Source organism: Mastigoproctus giganteus, chromosome 5, assembly GCF_048544385.1.
Source record: "Mastigoproctus giganteus isolate SK-2022 chromosome 5, ASM4854438v1, whole genome shotgun sequence".
Classification (NCBI taxonomy): domain Eukaryota; kingdom Metazoa; phylum Arthropoda; class Arachnida; order Uropygi; family Thelyphonidae; genus Mastigoproctus; species Mastigoproctus giganteus.
In genome coordinates, this window is record NC_143579.1 from 110624526 (window position 1) to 110641539 (window position 17014).

A 17014-nucleotide genomic window follows, 5' to 3' on the forward strand; every position below is an offset into this window, starting at 1 on the left:
TGACTCGAAAAAAAATATTTCCACTTCTGAAATGCGTCAATTCAATTTTTGACATCAATTTTTCATTGTAACGAATAGAATGACAATGTTGAAAAAAAAGAAAAGAAATAAAAAAAAAAAAAAAACAGGACGACTTATCCTCCAGTTTCATCATAGTCCAGACAACAGAGTCACTTCTCTCAAAGGGGGGAACGTCTACGGTTCTTTCCGCGACTTTGTTATTAAGGACTAAAAATATGCGCGCAGATCCCAGACTACCTAAAGCGAACATTCTCTTTGTATGAAGCAGGGTCATGCTTTTGTATATTCGTACCTGTTTGTTTCCTTTTATTTTTTTCTTTCTTCCCCCTTTTTTTTTTTTTTTTTTGTTTTAAGTTATTGTAAATTTTGCCGGTAGGAGTAAATATGACTCTTCCGTTAAGAATAGCGGTTGATTAACGTTACTCATTTCGGGTATGTGTTGGAATTTTGTAATATGGGGTTGAGAACTGGACTTGTGAACATGCCTATAATAAAGGTTCAACAAGGTAAATTAATTTATGCCTCTGGTATTTATTTTTTAATATAGGAATTTCAGATATTTAAATTCAGTGGCAGAATAGGATTTCGTCAATCGTGGCTCGTTACATTCGAAATGACGCGTGATTTTCCTAACTTGAATCGTATATTTCCGATATTCAGATATAAGTGACAACGGGACACATGACATAACATAGTTACATCACGAAACATCGGTTGTTGCTGAACTGGAGTTTAGTGCACCTTCCCGAAGTAGCAAGTTTTATCAGTGCTAATCAAATATCCATCCACCTACACATGGAAAACGTTATCCTCTCTTGGATTGGGCCCTAGTTTACAATGTTTCGATGGACAACTCTCCGTGGTGGTCAAGTACAGTGCAGAATAATCAGTATCATGATGTGAAAAACAAAAGGTTTTATTGTTTATAGGCATGTGGTCAATTTTGAAAGGATGGTCACATTTTCATTGGACTGATCTTCAATTTTGAATACAGAACCAGTATATTCTGTCACCAGTACTACTGCATTCTGACTTCCAGAAGAAAGTGGGGTTATGTTTTCAAAATATTTCCGAGTTGTGTAATTTTTTTTTTGGCTGGTGCTGTATAAGCTTGCTTTCTTGCATCATATGCCAGTCACTTATACATAATAAAACCTTCTTTTAGTTTTTTGCATGATGATTGCATATTTAAACAAGTCGTATTTATTGTAATGCCCACGTTATTTTGTTAATTGAAAGATGAAATAGTTACTTTATTAGATTAATTTGAATGGAAGTATAATAATGCCTCACACATAGCTGAAAAGTCAGCATGATCACCCCAGGGGCTCACATCTGGCGGGTATAGGCTTGGCACACCCAGGGTCCTAAGCTGGATATCATCATTCTTCTCTTGGTGATTCCTTTCTACTTTGACTCTCTCTCAGGGTAACTCGGGAATTTTTTATTTTTGGCTGCTGCAGCCTATGCCTCGGCTTCCTTGCACCGTATAGCTAATAATGTATTTTAGAATATGAGGTGTGATCAAAAAGGTTTGAGGACCGACTTTGTATCTTGAAATTGCAGTGTTATAGAGAGTTGGCACATCACGTTTGTTGATTCATCTAGATGACAATCATTATAATAATCCATGAATCACCCATTTATCTGCACTCAATTAGCACTTGATGAATAGTAGGTGATTTATGTATTCTCTTGCATTTTTAAAATGATCAATTTTTATTAAGCATTGTTTCTTGAACTTTTGTTTCAAGTTAGGAAAAAGTGCAACAGGATTTGTGCAGTAGAATGGGAAAGTGCCACAGTGTTAGAAACAGATTGTGGAGAGGATGCTATGCGTCATTTAAAGACTTTTCAGTCGTTCTCAAAGTTTAATAGATGGCTGCTTGTTCATCTGGCGCTTCCGTAGCTAGGTGGGAAGGAGCAGCAGTGCGTAGCATATGCTTCTTGATTAGACCGGGGTTTGAGCCCGTCACCACCAAATACGGAGGATGCGGAAAGGTCAGGGAATGACCACCGCATATTCCCGGAGCAATATGGCTTTAGTTGCTAATGCTCCTAAAAACAAATAAAATAGCTTGTTCATCTCAGTGAACCTAGTTCTGATAGCTCATAGACTTCAGAAGCTTATGATTCAGTTGCTCATGTTTGTGATCTAATCACGAGTTACTGACATTTAATTACACACAGAGTTGCAAATGAAATTGGTATTTCTAATGGGACATGTCAATCGGTTTTAACACAAGATATGGTAATTTGATGTGTTTTAGTCAAGTTTATGCCTAGAATCCTCATTGATAATCACAGAGCAGCAAAGTTTCATATATCAGGATTTTTTTCAGTCTGCTAATGATGACCCACACTTTTTCTTCCATCATTATTGTTGAAAAATCGTGGATATATATCTTATGACAAGGAAATAAATGGCCAGTTCTCTCAATGGAAGATGTAATCTTCTCTGAGGTCCAAAAAAAAAAAAAAGCATGTTTATTGTATTTTTACCTCAGCTCATTATGAATTTTTTCCCACATTGTGAAACAGTGAACCAGCAATATTACAAAGAAATTCTATGCTGGTTCTTTGATGGCATCTGGAAAAAAAATCGTGGATATATATCTTATGACAAGGAAATAAATGGCCAATTCTCTCAATGGAAGATGTAATCTTCTCTGAGGTCCAAAAAAAAAAGCATGTTTATTGTATTTTTACCTCAGCTCATTATGAATTTTTTCCCACATGGTGAAACAGTGAACCAGCAATATTACAAAGAAATTCTATGCTGGTTCTTTGATGGCATCTGGAAAAAAAAGTCTCTTTCATTGTGACAGATTGCTCTTGTGCAATCTGTGCTTTCAAAATTTTCTGGTTGGCAGGGTGAAAGGGGCCCTATCTGCCCTGCTCACCGGATTTAGCTTCCTGTGATTTTTTTTTTTTTTTTTTTTTTTTTTTTACACTTTCCCTGTCTTAAGTGTAAAGGCCTCTTGAAGGATCATATTTGCAACAACCAAAGAAATTATTCAGAATGCAACAGAAACAGAAAAAGCATGTGGCTTCCTTGCACTATATGGCAATACTTTTACTATTATTAGTAATTTTAAAAATAGTGTATTCTTCCAAAAGTTTCAGAAGTGTTGAAAGTAGTGTCTACAGTGTCAAGGAGACTACTTTGAATGATAGCCATCTGAATGAGAAACTTCATTTCTCATTAGTTCACTCCCTGAACTTTTTGATCTTTGATATTTGACCTTTTACGTTTTGGCACAGTTAGTATTGTGGAAACTGGGTTGAGGTAATGTTGCTGTCTTTTATGCTTCTCCAGGAATTATTATATTGAATAAAAGGGAAACTAATAAAAATTGTTGTTTTTAGTCTTATAATATTGTGGCAATAAAATTAAGATTAAATTAGCATTAGTAGTGGCATATGATGCAAGAAAACAAGCTTGTACAGCATCAACAACAACAAAAAAAGACACTGCACATTTCACCTATCCATTTCCTCCAAAAGTTTTAGTTCTTCCTTGATTTATTTAAGCTATCAACTTCCACAATGATCAATGGAAGTTTGTGCCAGCAGTCAGCCACTTGCTGGTTAAAGGCAGATTTCTGCAACCGCCTTTCCTCACTTTGAATTTATGTCCTTTCAAGTGCGTAATATGAGCAAGAGGTAGAATTCCATCAACATTGAGCTTGCTCAAACCATTCAAAGCCTTAAACACCTCAATCAGATTGCCTCGCAGGTGCCTAGGCTCTAGATACTGAAGCCTTTCTTTGTAAGAGCACCTCTATATTCCCCTCACTGATATTATTGCCCTCCTCTGTACTCATTCCAGCAGCACTACATCCAGTGGCATGCTGAAGCCAGATTGCACTGACTCGCATGAGGTGATTGTTAAATTTTCAAGAATTTTGCAAGCCAGTTGTTAAACAGACAAATGTGGACATGTTTGTGGACATGTGTATATGTAAAGGGTGGCTCCTAGAATGTTTGTTCAACTCCGCCTTGTATCTCTGTGAAGAACAGTATCACTACAAATAGGCCAGATATGTGTGTGACATCGGTTTGTGTGTATTATGCATGTGTTCTGTTGTTCTGTTCTGGCCGCTTGGCTACCCAGAAGCATCAGTCACCTGGACAGATGATTCTTGGTACTCGTCCACACCACGGGAAGGTGGGCCAGTCCATGTAAAGCACATACTGTCTCAAGAGAGACTTTGACCCACCTGATGTTGTCAGAAAGTAGGCCAGGATCCTCTGGGGCCCATTCCAGAGGAAAAAAAAAAAAAATGATCACCCATGGTGCTGGCTATGGAACCGAAATTATTAAAATAAAACATTTATAAAAATAAATTAATTAATTAAATCAAAATAAAAATAAAAAAAGCCAAATAAATTAGTAAACAGGAAAAAAAAAAAAATTTATGATAATATATAAATGCATAAAAGAAAGTGATGCTACTAAAAAAAAAAAAAGATAATAATAAATAAATACATAAAAGAAGGATAGTGGTGCTGCTAAAAAAAAAAAAAAAAAAGAAAGAAAGAAAGCACTTAATTTTGTCTGCAGGCTGAGGGAAATTTTCACTTCTTGAGGATTTGAGTTTATATATTATTAAAGGAGATCTAACCAGCTATGCATCAGCAGGACCATTGTGCTGCATCCTGTTAAGATCTGTCGACACTGAACGCCTTCGAAGAAATATGCCTTGAGCGAAAGCCTGAAGAATGAGATATGACGCTGAGCTTTGAAGCAATGACGACTCCTGTCCTAGTTGAAAATTAGTAAGTGCATGAAGAGGATGTCTGAGATCCTACAGGGAGCAATGAAACAAGATGTGATCCCAACTCTCTGGTGATCCACACAAACAGAGGTCTTTTTGTGATAAATTGAACCTAAAAAGACTCTGGTTCATCGATCCATGCCCTGTCAATAGGTAGGACGTGAATATGTCCATGCAGAACCACAATCGAACATGTTTATCAAGGAGAAATGAAACTTGTGGTATAAATTTTCTTGTTGTTGCACCAACGGGAGCTGTATCCCATCAAGACTGCCAGATGTTAACTAACTCGTTCCACAATCTCTTTCTTTCTCTTTTAGCATCATCTTGAAGGTTGATGGTTATTCCAAGAAATTCAGTCTCAATCTGCTTTTTCAGTCTGTGTAAAAATACTCTATAAGTAACTTGCAAGTCTAAAGATAATGTTCTGGCTAGTACTTGCAGAGCTTGCGTCGAGACTGCCCTGCATGCTTTAACTAAACACTGCAAGGTGGTTCTCTGCAATGAGGCGAGTTTTGCTTTGAAGTGTTTGAGCCGTGCCCTGTGAAACCATGTGCCGGCAGCGTACGTGATTAGTGAGAGGAAAACTGCATTGTAATAGATCCTTAAAATTTTTCTTGGGAGTCCCCATTCAACACGGCACACCCTAACAATTGCACCAGTAAATCTACGTATTTTAGATGATAAGTTTGTCAAGTGAGGAATAAAATTGAGACTGGAATCAGTTACCACTCCTAGAACCTTGTACTCTTTAACTATGGGGAAGATGAACATTGTTGATCTTGACCAATGGAGGACGAGAGATATCCAACTTTGATCGAAGAATCATCATCTTTGTTTTTGACAAGCTGATTTTAAGCTTATTGGTCACAGTTCAATCGTAGAGATCCCGGAGAACAAAATTTGCGGTAGTTTCATGATCAGCCCTAGAGTTACCATTTACCAAGATGGTGAGATCGTCTGCATACGCTGTTATTTTGATGTTATCGAAAGATTGGGAGAGCCACTGCTGCAGCACCATGTTCCATGTAAAAGGACCCAATATAGAGCCCTGTGGGAACCCTCTAGATACTGATCTTGATACTTGGCTATGTTTAGCCTTGACTATTATGGTTCTATTGGCAAAGTAATTATGGATTAAAAGGTAAAGGTGGTTGGAGCACCTAGCCGATCGCAGACGCTCCAGGATGCTCTCCCACCAAAGGGAGTCGAAGGCGCCCTCGAAGTCGATGAAAACGGCCAGTGTATATTTATGTACCGAGTTTTGAACTGAAGAGACAAAGTCCACAAGAGCATCCTCGCAGGAACGTCCGGGACAGAACCCATATTGACTCCTTGAAAGCAGATCCTGTTCTACCAGTAGGGTATTCGATCTAATGGCCATTAGTCGCTCTAGCAATTTACCCAAATTAGCCAGCAGAGCGATCGGCCTGTACGATCTAGCCGTTATGGAAGGCTTATTCGGCTTTCTGATCAACTTAACTAGAGCGACCGTCCAAATTTCCGGAAAAGTTTCTTCCTGAAGGCATCTGTTGAATAAGTTTAGAAGAACATAAGGTTTTAATTTCAAGACTCTGATAATAAAAATATTTTCTACAAGATCTAGTCCTGGGCACTTCTGAACATTAACTTTATGCGAGACAGCCTGCAGTTCATCCAACGTAAAAGGTTCGGTGGTTGTTGATTACACATAAAATTCATTGTCTGATCGGATTTTAGAATGAACAGCCAAGTCTGAGGTAGGATCATCCAACAGAAAAAGAGCATCTAAGATTGCATTTGCAGAATCATGCCAGTTCAGTGTTTCCACGGAGTGCGCCACAATTGAGCCAAATATGTTAGAACAGAAGTTTTTCCTCTTACAATTTTGTATAGAAGACCCCAAGGGTTAGCATTTCCAGAGGTGTGAACGAAATTCATCCACGTTTCACGCTTTTGAGAGGCAATCAAAAGCTACGTGAAGGCCTCTTTTGAGAGGCCTTCACGTAGCTTTTCCTCAATGAAGAATACTGCTGGTAAAAATGATTAACGTCCGCTTGGGGCCAGTCTCTATGCCTTTGGTAGTACCTATGGGCTCGATGAACTTCCCTTCTTAACTGGGATAACTCCACCACGAACACAGAATCATGCCTTTGGTAGTACCTATGGGCTCGATGAACTTCCCTTCTTAACTGGGATAACTCCACCACGAACACATCTTCTGATTAACCCTCTTTTTCCTAGAAGACTTATATGACACTTTTATTATAGCATTTTAAATATAGTTCACTTGATGAGGAATAGGTGTGGTTTCAAAAGAAGCAAGTTTCTATTCATCAAGGTCCAGAAGAATGGAAGAGTCAAAAGCATTCCAGTCAATATTTCTGATGAAAAATCTTATTAATTCTGGCTGTGAGAAAGTGTGTGAAGATGGAACGGCAGAATCAGGGGAAAGCATATAATAGATGACTCTATGGTCACTGGTGCACCAGTCCCTATAAATGACTCTATGGTCACTGGTGCACCAGTCCGTATACACAGTCCATATGAGAGTGATTAGGCTTGTTGTGAATTGAAACACAATGATTAATTATGAAGTCCTCCAAGAGAAGGCCACGTGCATCTGTAGAAGAGCTGTACCAAAAGTTTGATTTTGCGTTGACGTCCAATGAGATCAATATATTGCTATTCGGTCACTAAGTATTTATCACAGTCTCGAGGTAAGCAAGAGAGTGATTAAAGTCCTCCGATTGAGGGCAATAGAGAGAAATTAAGTTTTTTTTTTTTTTGGTAGTTGTTGGTGCATCAGCTTCTGTGGCCATAATGCACCTCCCAAGGTTTTTGCAGTACTTTGATCCAAGCCCGAGGCGGGATTCGAACCCGCAACCTTTGGGTTGCTAGGCAGGTACTTTACCCACCTAGCTAGCCTGGTCGGCGAGAAATTAAGTAAAAATTCATTACAGAGTGTGTGACAAGAATGCAGGTAGAGAACTGAGTGCAAAATCCATCAAGAACCGTGATGTCTAAAGAGTCATTAAGAATTAATATACAAGATTTGGGATTCTGGTCAACGGGTTGTATTATTCTTATTTTTAACGAGTAACCCAGGATTTTAGACTGTGGTCCAGACTGGACGCGTGCAAAATAAGGCTCTTGTATAGCGACAATATCAATACAATTTGTCTCGGCAGAAAGCCTAATCTCGTCAGCTACTGCCCGAGATCACTGCCCATTTATCTGCATAATCCTCAGACAGCCTTTCTGCCTCACAGAAGAAACTGGCGTAGAACCATTTAGAGAGGTAGTGTTGTTTACATTATGTACAAAGTGATGAGTCAAATTATTCATAAGCGGTCCTTATTCTTGCGGTTTCTAATGCTCTTTTATATTCAGGACATTCACTGTCCTTTACAGAATGGCTGTACTCCCATTTATGTCGCTTGCAGTTTGCGCAGCAAGCCGCCTCTTCCTTATGAGGGCACTCAGAGAAAACATGACCACTGTGGGCACAGTGACCGCACGAAGGGGATTCGTGGGAACAAAACTGTGCAGTGTGCCCATATCCTAAGCAGAGGTAACACTTGGTGGTTACAATTGTAAACCGACGGAATTTGTGAGGACTCTAAGATAAGAAAATCCTTTCTTGTGACAGAAGGCGTACATTCTTGGCGGGAAGCTTATTACCCAATTCAAAAGTGACAACGATCTTGCACGGGTAGTAAATCTGAGAGCAATTTCCTATTTACATTCCTCTAAGGAAAATCCATTGTCAGCCAAGTTTTTCACATGAAGATTTTCGATTATTTGTTAAACAGACAATGGCTATAAACTGTAGTGGCATGCACTTCCACAATGGCTAGCAACAGTTGGGTGATACGCTTGTATGTGATGACATGGAAAATCTAGCCATGGTGCGCTTATTTCAGCATCCTTTGTAACAAGCAAGTGTGTTTACAGAAAAGTACAAATGGCTTGAAGTAAAAGAAGGTAAATTAGGATGTAAGAATTGTTCAAAAGTTATGTATTTAGGAGTAACAGCAGAAAAAACATGTCCATGTGTCCAAGGAATGGCATGTATATTTAGTAACCACAAATGGCAATAATAGAAATACAAGGCAAGCTTCTTTATGAAAAAAAAATTAGGGAACATGATGTGTCTAAAGTCCATATTAAAATTCAAGATTTGTTAAAAGAATCGGCTAATGACTCAATTTCAAATTTAGTACATAAATTAAATGATAAAAATATTGTTGCTACCGTAAAAAAAGTTTTCAATACTCTTTATAGTTTGGTAAAATGTACCTGGCCTTTATCTGATATTGAGGTCACGTTGGAATTACAAGAAAAAAATGGCGTAGATATAGGCATTTGTTTGTATATGCGATACAGTGCAACAAGAATAGTGGAACATATCGCAAATGTTACATCTGACTACATCCTAAAATGAGATCTCCAGACCTGTTTGCAGTACTCAAGGTGTGGCCTGACCATTGCCTTATACAAATAGATAAATTACCTCATTATCTAGCAAAATTCCTGTATATCATTGACAATACCGTATGAGCTGTTCTAGCAGCCTGTCTGCAGTGTTCAGAAAACTTCATATATGACTGCAGAATTACCTCCAGGTCTTTTTCATTCTCCACTACTGTGATTGTAGTACCAAACAGTTGGTACGTTACTCTGGGGTTACTGCTACTTATATGCAGTACTTTGCATTTGTCAATGTTAAAACTTCATTTGGCACTTCTCAGCCCATCTGCCTAACTTTTCTAGATCCTTTTGCCATTACTGTCATTAACAACCCTTCCAACCTTTTTATCATCTGCAAACTTGGACATTAAGCCTGATATATACCTTCATCAATATCATTGATAAATACAGAAAACAACAATGGGCCCAACACTGAACATTGGGGGAGTTCTCTAATGACATTAGTCCACAAAGAGCACTGCCCATTGATTAACAATCTGTCCTCTCCCACTCAGCCATCCCTTTAACCATAGCAGAACTTGCCCTTGCCTTTTAGTGATATGATAGTTTTGCCACTGAATTGTTATACATTTTTAACCCTTTTTCTGAAAGTGTAATGTGTTGATTTACTGCATGTGTGTGTGTGTGTATTTGCACTCCAGTTCAAAACAAATTTATACTACATTGTAGAAACCATATAAATTGCATTACTATAAATTGTTTTGCAAAACAAGCATGTGAGCTGTCATGATTGCTCAAATAGACTTAATTTTCTTATCATGAATAATTAAATATTGTGTTGGTAACAGAATTTACAAAATCACCTCTTTAGATGTACAGGCTTTCCACAAACCTTTACAGATTAAAACATTATTGTATGAATAGGATACATGATACAAGCCTGAAACCATTCTAGTGATAGATGTTATTCTCAAGTTTTAATTAGACATCTCTGGCAACATGGCAGATTACTTCACAAATATGTTCTTAAGTTCCATAATGTTTCCTGGTATAGGTGAAATGTATAGCTAGTATTTCTTCCTTATCAAAATCAGCTCCCATAGTTCAATATCTCTTATACACAATTTCCACCACCTTATATGCAGATGACTTTAGTATCTCATGCTAGTAAATGAGAATAGTATAGCAAAAATTGTAAGGAACCAGCAGTAAAGTAATGACATAGATTGAAAATAATGGTTTCCACTTATCAGGCCAAAAGACTGTTTGTGTTTACTTTTTTCAGAAAACTAAATCTCCAAGATTTATGAAAAAAAAAAAAAAAAAGGAAACACTAAATCATGTTGCAAATCCTGCATCTTTTTTATGGCTAAACTTGGTAAGGGAAAGACAGTTGTAGGATAGATGTGCAGAAGTTTGCGTTTAGCCAGCGGGTGGTTGATTGCTGGAACAAACTTTCATCTGTCGTTGTAGAAGTTGATAGCTTAAATAGATTAAAGGCAGGACTTGACAAACATTTGGAGTGAGTGGGTGGGTGAAATAAGGGTGCTTTTTTTTTTTTTTTTTTGGCTGATGCTATATAAGCTTGCTTTCTTGCATCATGTGCCTATGCTAATGCTGAGGGGCAATTCTGCTCCTGTGTACTAAGCCAACCTAAAAATAAAATCAACTGAAATAAAATAAGGAAGATGAAGAAAAAAAAAAAAAAGCAATGCACAGCACTAGTAGCACAAACACATGGCCCCCACCCAAGGAGAACACCCATGGTCACTAAAGAATGGGTGACCATGTTTTGTAAATGAATAAAAATAGAAAGAATTGGAACCTGTAAGCAGTACCTCTTCAAGGGGACATCAGTGCATGTTATGGCTATTGCCTATATATGTTATTTTAACCTATAGAGGGTAGTGGGCATCACATGCTTTTTAAGTTTGCACTTTTAATTATTTACAGTCTGGTTTTAGTTGTAGGGACATCCATTGGTACATGGTTGGAAAGTGGCCAATGACAAATATCCTTTTTGAAGTTCACATATGCTAACGTGCCCCTGAAGAGGTAGTGTTTGTGAGTTCCTAGTTATTTGTTTTATTCATTTAAAAAAAAAAAAAATCTTTTTTATCTCCTGCACAACCACTCAGTCAAAGGCATCTACAATCAATTATTTTGACAATGAGTACAATCAATAACCATATTTAGTAATCACATGTTTTTGAACTGCAATCAACTCAACCACATGTACACATTAGTACACTCTTGCCCTTGAAAACTTGGCTATGTTGGATCTAGAGTAGTGCTCCTTTGTTGAGTGTGGCCATGCATCTTGGGCAGGCAGTTGTGTGTTTGCATTATGTGGTGATGAGTGTTCCTTTTTTTTTTTTTTCTTTTGTCTTCCTTATTTTATTTCAGTTTATTTTGTTTTGCATAGGAGCAAAATTTCACCATGCCAAGTTTAGCCTTAAAAATATGACAGAAATTTTATGTTTTTGTAACATGGTTTAGCATTTCCTTTTTTCATAACTTTTGGTAATACCCCAGGGGCTCACATCTGGTGAGTATGGGCTTGGCACACCCAGGGTCCTGAGCTGGATATCATCATTCTTCTCTTTCTTGGTGATTCCCTTCTACTTTTGACTCTCTCTCTCTCTCTCTCTCGCTCTCGCTCTCAGGGTAACTCGGGAATTTTTTATTTTTTTTGGCTGGCGCAGCATAAGCCTCAGGCTTCCTTGCACCATGTAGCTAATAATAATAATAAAATCAATTCCTATAGTAAAATATAGTGACAAAAATCCATCCAGGTTTAGAGCTGAATCTAGGAAACCATGTGATTCATATTTTTCCCATGTTTATTTTCTTGATTTTATCTTAGATATGGAAGCTGAATTTCTTAGTTAATATCAAGTAGCTGTGAATAGTGTGCTTCTAAACACCAAATATTCTGAGTCTTAACAGCCACTTTATATGGAGGGGATTTGATTGTCACATGTTGTTATATATGTACCATGCCATGGTGCAGTCACACCTAGACTATGGGTCTCTTATCTATAATAATTGCTAAATTAAGTGCTTTACCATGGCTCTGTACATCACAGTACCTTAAGTATTGCTCTTCATGCCTACTGCACATGTCCAATCCAAAGTCTGTATACTGAAGCTTATTATTTTCCACTTTTCCTCAGTGGCAAATTTTACTCTTGAACTATCAAAATTGAAAAGTTAACCAACCCAAGTTTTAAATATTTATTTTCCCCAAAATGGGGAAACATGCCAAGTTTAGTGAATGATCTTGAATGCATGCCAACAGTGACATGTCTCTTTTGAGAAAGTGCACACCAAGAAAGTCAAAGAGAAAGTGCACACTAAGTGCACTTTCTCTTGCACTTGTTGTGTCCCCATCTAGTGGAAAGCTGTTTTGAGTGAACGCTTTCTTGTCATGTTTATTGAAAATGATGAAATTTGAATGGTGTGTGAATATTAAGTTTTGTTGAGATCCTTAAAGGTCAGCTACAGAAATACGCAAAATGCTCATTACAGTTTATAGAGGCAGTGCTAATGATGATGAAAATAAGTTCTCAAGCAGTTGTGAGAAAAATTTTTTGCTTCAATGTGAAGAAAGAAACAGTTTCTTGTCAACATCTTGAAAAGATCTAAACATCAATGAAATCCACACCATCACTTGACAGATTGATTTATGTGAGGAATTTCTTGGGAGGAATGTTTCTTTCATTTGGCTTAATTCAGGCCATTTTGACTAATGAATGAATGAATGCCAAGTGTATTGCATCCATTGTCACTCAAGATCAAGGACTGTATTGAGCCCCCATTTTGTCCGAGTTGTCGGTGATGCAAGCTGTGTTAGGTCTTCCATTTTTAATATTATTTATAATAGATAGAGTTTTAGGATTATGGATATGATGTATAGACTTTAAAGCTAGAAGACAATATCATCATCAAGGCCAAAAAATGCATGGCAGTCAATTTCATTACCATGCTGATTGTAATTTTTTTGACAGTCATTCGAATTCATTTTGCAGCGTGCCACTGTTAATGCAGTCTACTACCAAGAAATGTTTAAGTGGTTAAGGGAGGAAATGAATCACCTGAAAAATATCCAAATTTTAGCTCCATCACTATTGTAGGTGTGTCAAATTTTACTTGATTTGGTACCATACAACTTTTGGCTATTCCCAGAATAAAACAGGACATGAGAATAATTGAGTTGATTCCAAGAAATCCTGTCAAACATGATTGACCACCTAAAGGCATTCACAAAAGGAAACTTCCAAAAATTTAACTAGTGGCAGATGTGATGAAACAAGCATGTCGAAGAATATTAACTACATAAATATATATCATTGAATAAAATTATTTTTTTTTTGCAGCATTCACCAAGAGTTTTGATTGCAGCTATCTTCACTGTTCTGCCTTGTGTACTCTCACTCTCTCTCTTCCTGTCCCACCCACCCACCCACCTTTTGCATTTGGGATTTCCTTTTATATGACACACACACACACACCTATCTACCTCTTACTGTGCAGTACAGTTCTTATAAATATATACTGAGCTCTCCAAAACTGAAGTAAGTACAGCTGTCATTCTTCTGTTCCCCAATTTTTCTACTCAATTACTACACTGCAAGATACCTGGTAGTGGTGATAGTTTTACGCAGTCTTAATGATATTAGAGAGCAGAAAGATTTCACAAACTTTCATCCTGTGTTATTTTTAATATGAGCTGCTTGCTCTGCAGAAAAGAAATTTCCCAATTTTTCTACTCAAATACCACCACTGCAAGATATCTGGTAGTGGTGATAGTTTGATGTAGTCATGATATTAGAGAACAGAAAGATTTCACAGAATTTCATCCTGTGTTATTTTTAATATGAGCTGCTTGCTCTGCAGAAAAGGACATGTCAGTTGAACTAATGAGACTAATGGCAGAGAAAAAAAATGCATGGGATGCATATAAATTATCAGGCAACACAGAAGCCTATGGTAGATATCTAGTCTGTGATGAAGTCACAGAGGAGGTTAGGCAAGCGAAGGCAGATTCTGAGAAATCTTTGGCAAAGGATGCAAAGAAAAACAGCAAAGCCTTCTTTACTTGTGTTAACTCTAGAAGGAGGGGGGGGTGAATCAGATTGGTTGATATCGATGGTTCGACTGTTGATGATCCTGCTCAGGTAGCTGACAAATTGAATGAGTATTTTGCATCTACATTCACACATGAGGAATTCTGTAGGGAAGTGGAGGCCAGAAGTTTATCAAACTTTAAAAGGGAGCTAAATGATTTTGTAATAACTGAGAGCAAAATGGAGGAGAAATTGTTGAAGTTAGACATAAGAAAGGCACCTGGGATGGATCTATCCCATATATTAAAGGAGGCAGCAAAGGAAGTAAACAAACCCTTAGTCATAATTTTGAGAGCATCCTTGAATTCAGGGGACCCCCCCCCATGGCCTAGAGATGTGCAAATGTATCCCCAATTCACAAAGGTGATCAAAGGGCTTCTGCTTCCTGTGCATCCTTTTTCCAAAACATTAAAGCAAGTGCAGAATGGCATAAAATGTGCCGCTCCTTTCCATACAACCAACCCTTTACGTTAACAGAACTCAAAGAATCATTAAATAGATCATCCAATAGTGCTGCTGCCCCGGATGGTATTTGTTACATTATGCTGAAGCATTTACCTGAAAAGGACTCGCATACCTTGTTGATCTTCTACAATTGGACCTTCAGTGAAAATGCCTATCCTTCCTGGTGCCATTCTTTTATTATTGCCATACCAAAACCACGCAAGATCCTTCCCTGGTTCAAAATTATAGGCCATATCTCTCACAAGTTGCTTGGGTAAAATTTTTGAAAGGATGGTCCACACAAGGCTCACTTAATCTTGGAGTCACAGAATCTGCTGCCAGATCATCAGTACGACTTTCGAAAAAGCGATCTACCTTAGACTTGCTCATCAGATCCGAATCTCACATTCACAATGCCTTTGTCAGGAAACAGCATCTAGTTATGGTCAACTTACACTTTGAAAAGGCATTTGACATTACCTGGCATAATGGTATTCTTATGAATATTTACCATCTGGGACGACTTAGGGGCTGTTTGCTTGAAATAATTCAAAATTTCCTGCGATTGCATTGTTTTCAGGTCCAATATAAAAACTCTCTTCTTCTCACATTCAAGAAGAAGGAGTCCCGCAGGTATCGAAACTTAGTCCAACGCTATTTGCAATCAGAGTTAGCAGCACGACAGAAGATATCCCAAAAACTGTTGAAACATATATGCATGCAGATGACCTTACCATTTCCTGTCAGTCTCAAAGTATCAATACCATCGAATGGCAGCTCCAACTTGCCATAAACAAAATAGAATCCTGGACTTTGCGGAGCGGTTATCGACTATCAGAAAAGAAATGTACCGCAACTCACTTTTGCAAGTGATGAGTTCTCCGTCCAGATCCTGACTTGCGAATAAATAATACTCCAGTCCCACTTGTCACTATCATTAGATTTCTTGGACTGATATTAGATAGCAAGCTGAACTTCCAAGCTCGCATTACTCACTTAACTACATGTCTAAAGCATTTGGACATACTTTGATCAGTCTCGTCCATGTCTTGGGGAGCTGATCGGTATACTTTAATGCATCTTTACAGAACTTTAATCCGGTCATGCTTAGTTATGGTTGTCCAGTATATAACTCTGCCAGAGGCACTACTTTACAACGTCTAAATGTGATCCAGCACAGTACTCTGAGGACTGCTTTGGGTGCTTTCAGGACTTCTCCAATCCAAAGTTTTATATTGAAGCACTTGATACTCCATTACATCTTTGTAGGAAAACATTACTACTACAATATGCTGCTAAGATCCAGACTCTTCCATCGCATCCCAGTTGGGAGTATCTTTATAATACTAAGTGGGATTTTTTCTATGAGAGCAAGCCAAATGAAAATAGAACTGCTTCACTCAGGATTAAAGAGCTTGTTCAGAGCTGGAATATCAATTTCAGTGATATTTTTCAGGACACAACTGCACCTGTTCCACCTTGGACGTACATTTCTGCCTCCTACAATGTACACTTTGTTCAGTGGGGAAAGAATGTCATACCCTCCTGCAATATCAGGCAGTTGCACTCAGCTCACTCTACTCTGACCTTCCATACCTATAAAATCTATATTGACATTTCGAAAACTGCCAGTACGGTTGGTGCTGCTGCAGTGTTTCATTCACTTACTGTTAGTCTCATTGCTATTAGCATGCAGCATCTTCACAGCTGAATTATATGCCATCAAATTAGCACTTAGTAAAATTATTGAGCTTTCCATCTCACCTGCCATAATTTACACCAACCCCCTCAGTGCTATCTCTATCATAAGGAAGAATTTCTCATCCTATCTTGAAAGACATCCATTCCCAGCTAATCTCTTGCAGCATGTCCAATCAGTTTTTGACTAATTGGACTCTGGCTATTCTGGCATTCCAGGAAAGTGCTGATCTTACTGCTAAACATCCCTAATTATCTCTCTCATAACATCCTCAGGTTCTTCACACTGACTATAAACCCAATATTCGCAAAGCATGCTTCAGTAATTGGTCACATATCTTGAAAAGTAACACCAACAATAAACTGTACCAAATAAAAGAAGAACCAAAGCTATGGCTCTCTGGCTTAAGACGAGACAGACGAGAGGAAGTAGTATTGGCAAAACTCATCTCTTCCTATTATTGGGAGAAAACCCACCTCAGTGCTAATCTTGTCAGATGCAACTTACAGTCTGATTTTCTGGTTGAT

The 17014-nt window shown here is 37.9% G+C and overlaps 1 protein-coding gene across 1 annotated transcript in view; it reads left to right on the forward strand.

Moving 5' to 3' along the window:
* The first annotated feature begins 415 nt into the window (after window positions 1-415).
* The window catches only part of LOC150085638 (transforming acidic coiled-coil-containing protein 3-like), a 292710-nt gene continuing 276111 nt past the window's right edge, over window positions 416-17014 (forward strand). Inside the window, exon 1 of the mRNA XM_090374148.1 lies at window positions 416-527. The gene's annotated coding sequence lies outside the window, so the exon portion shown is untranslated. The remainder of the gene's footprint in view (window positions 528-17014) is intronic.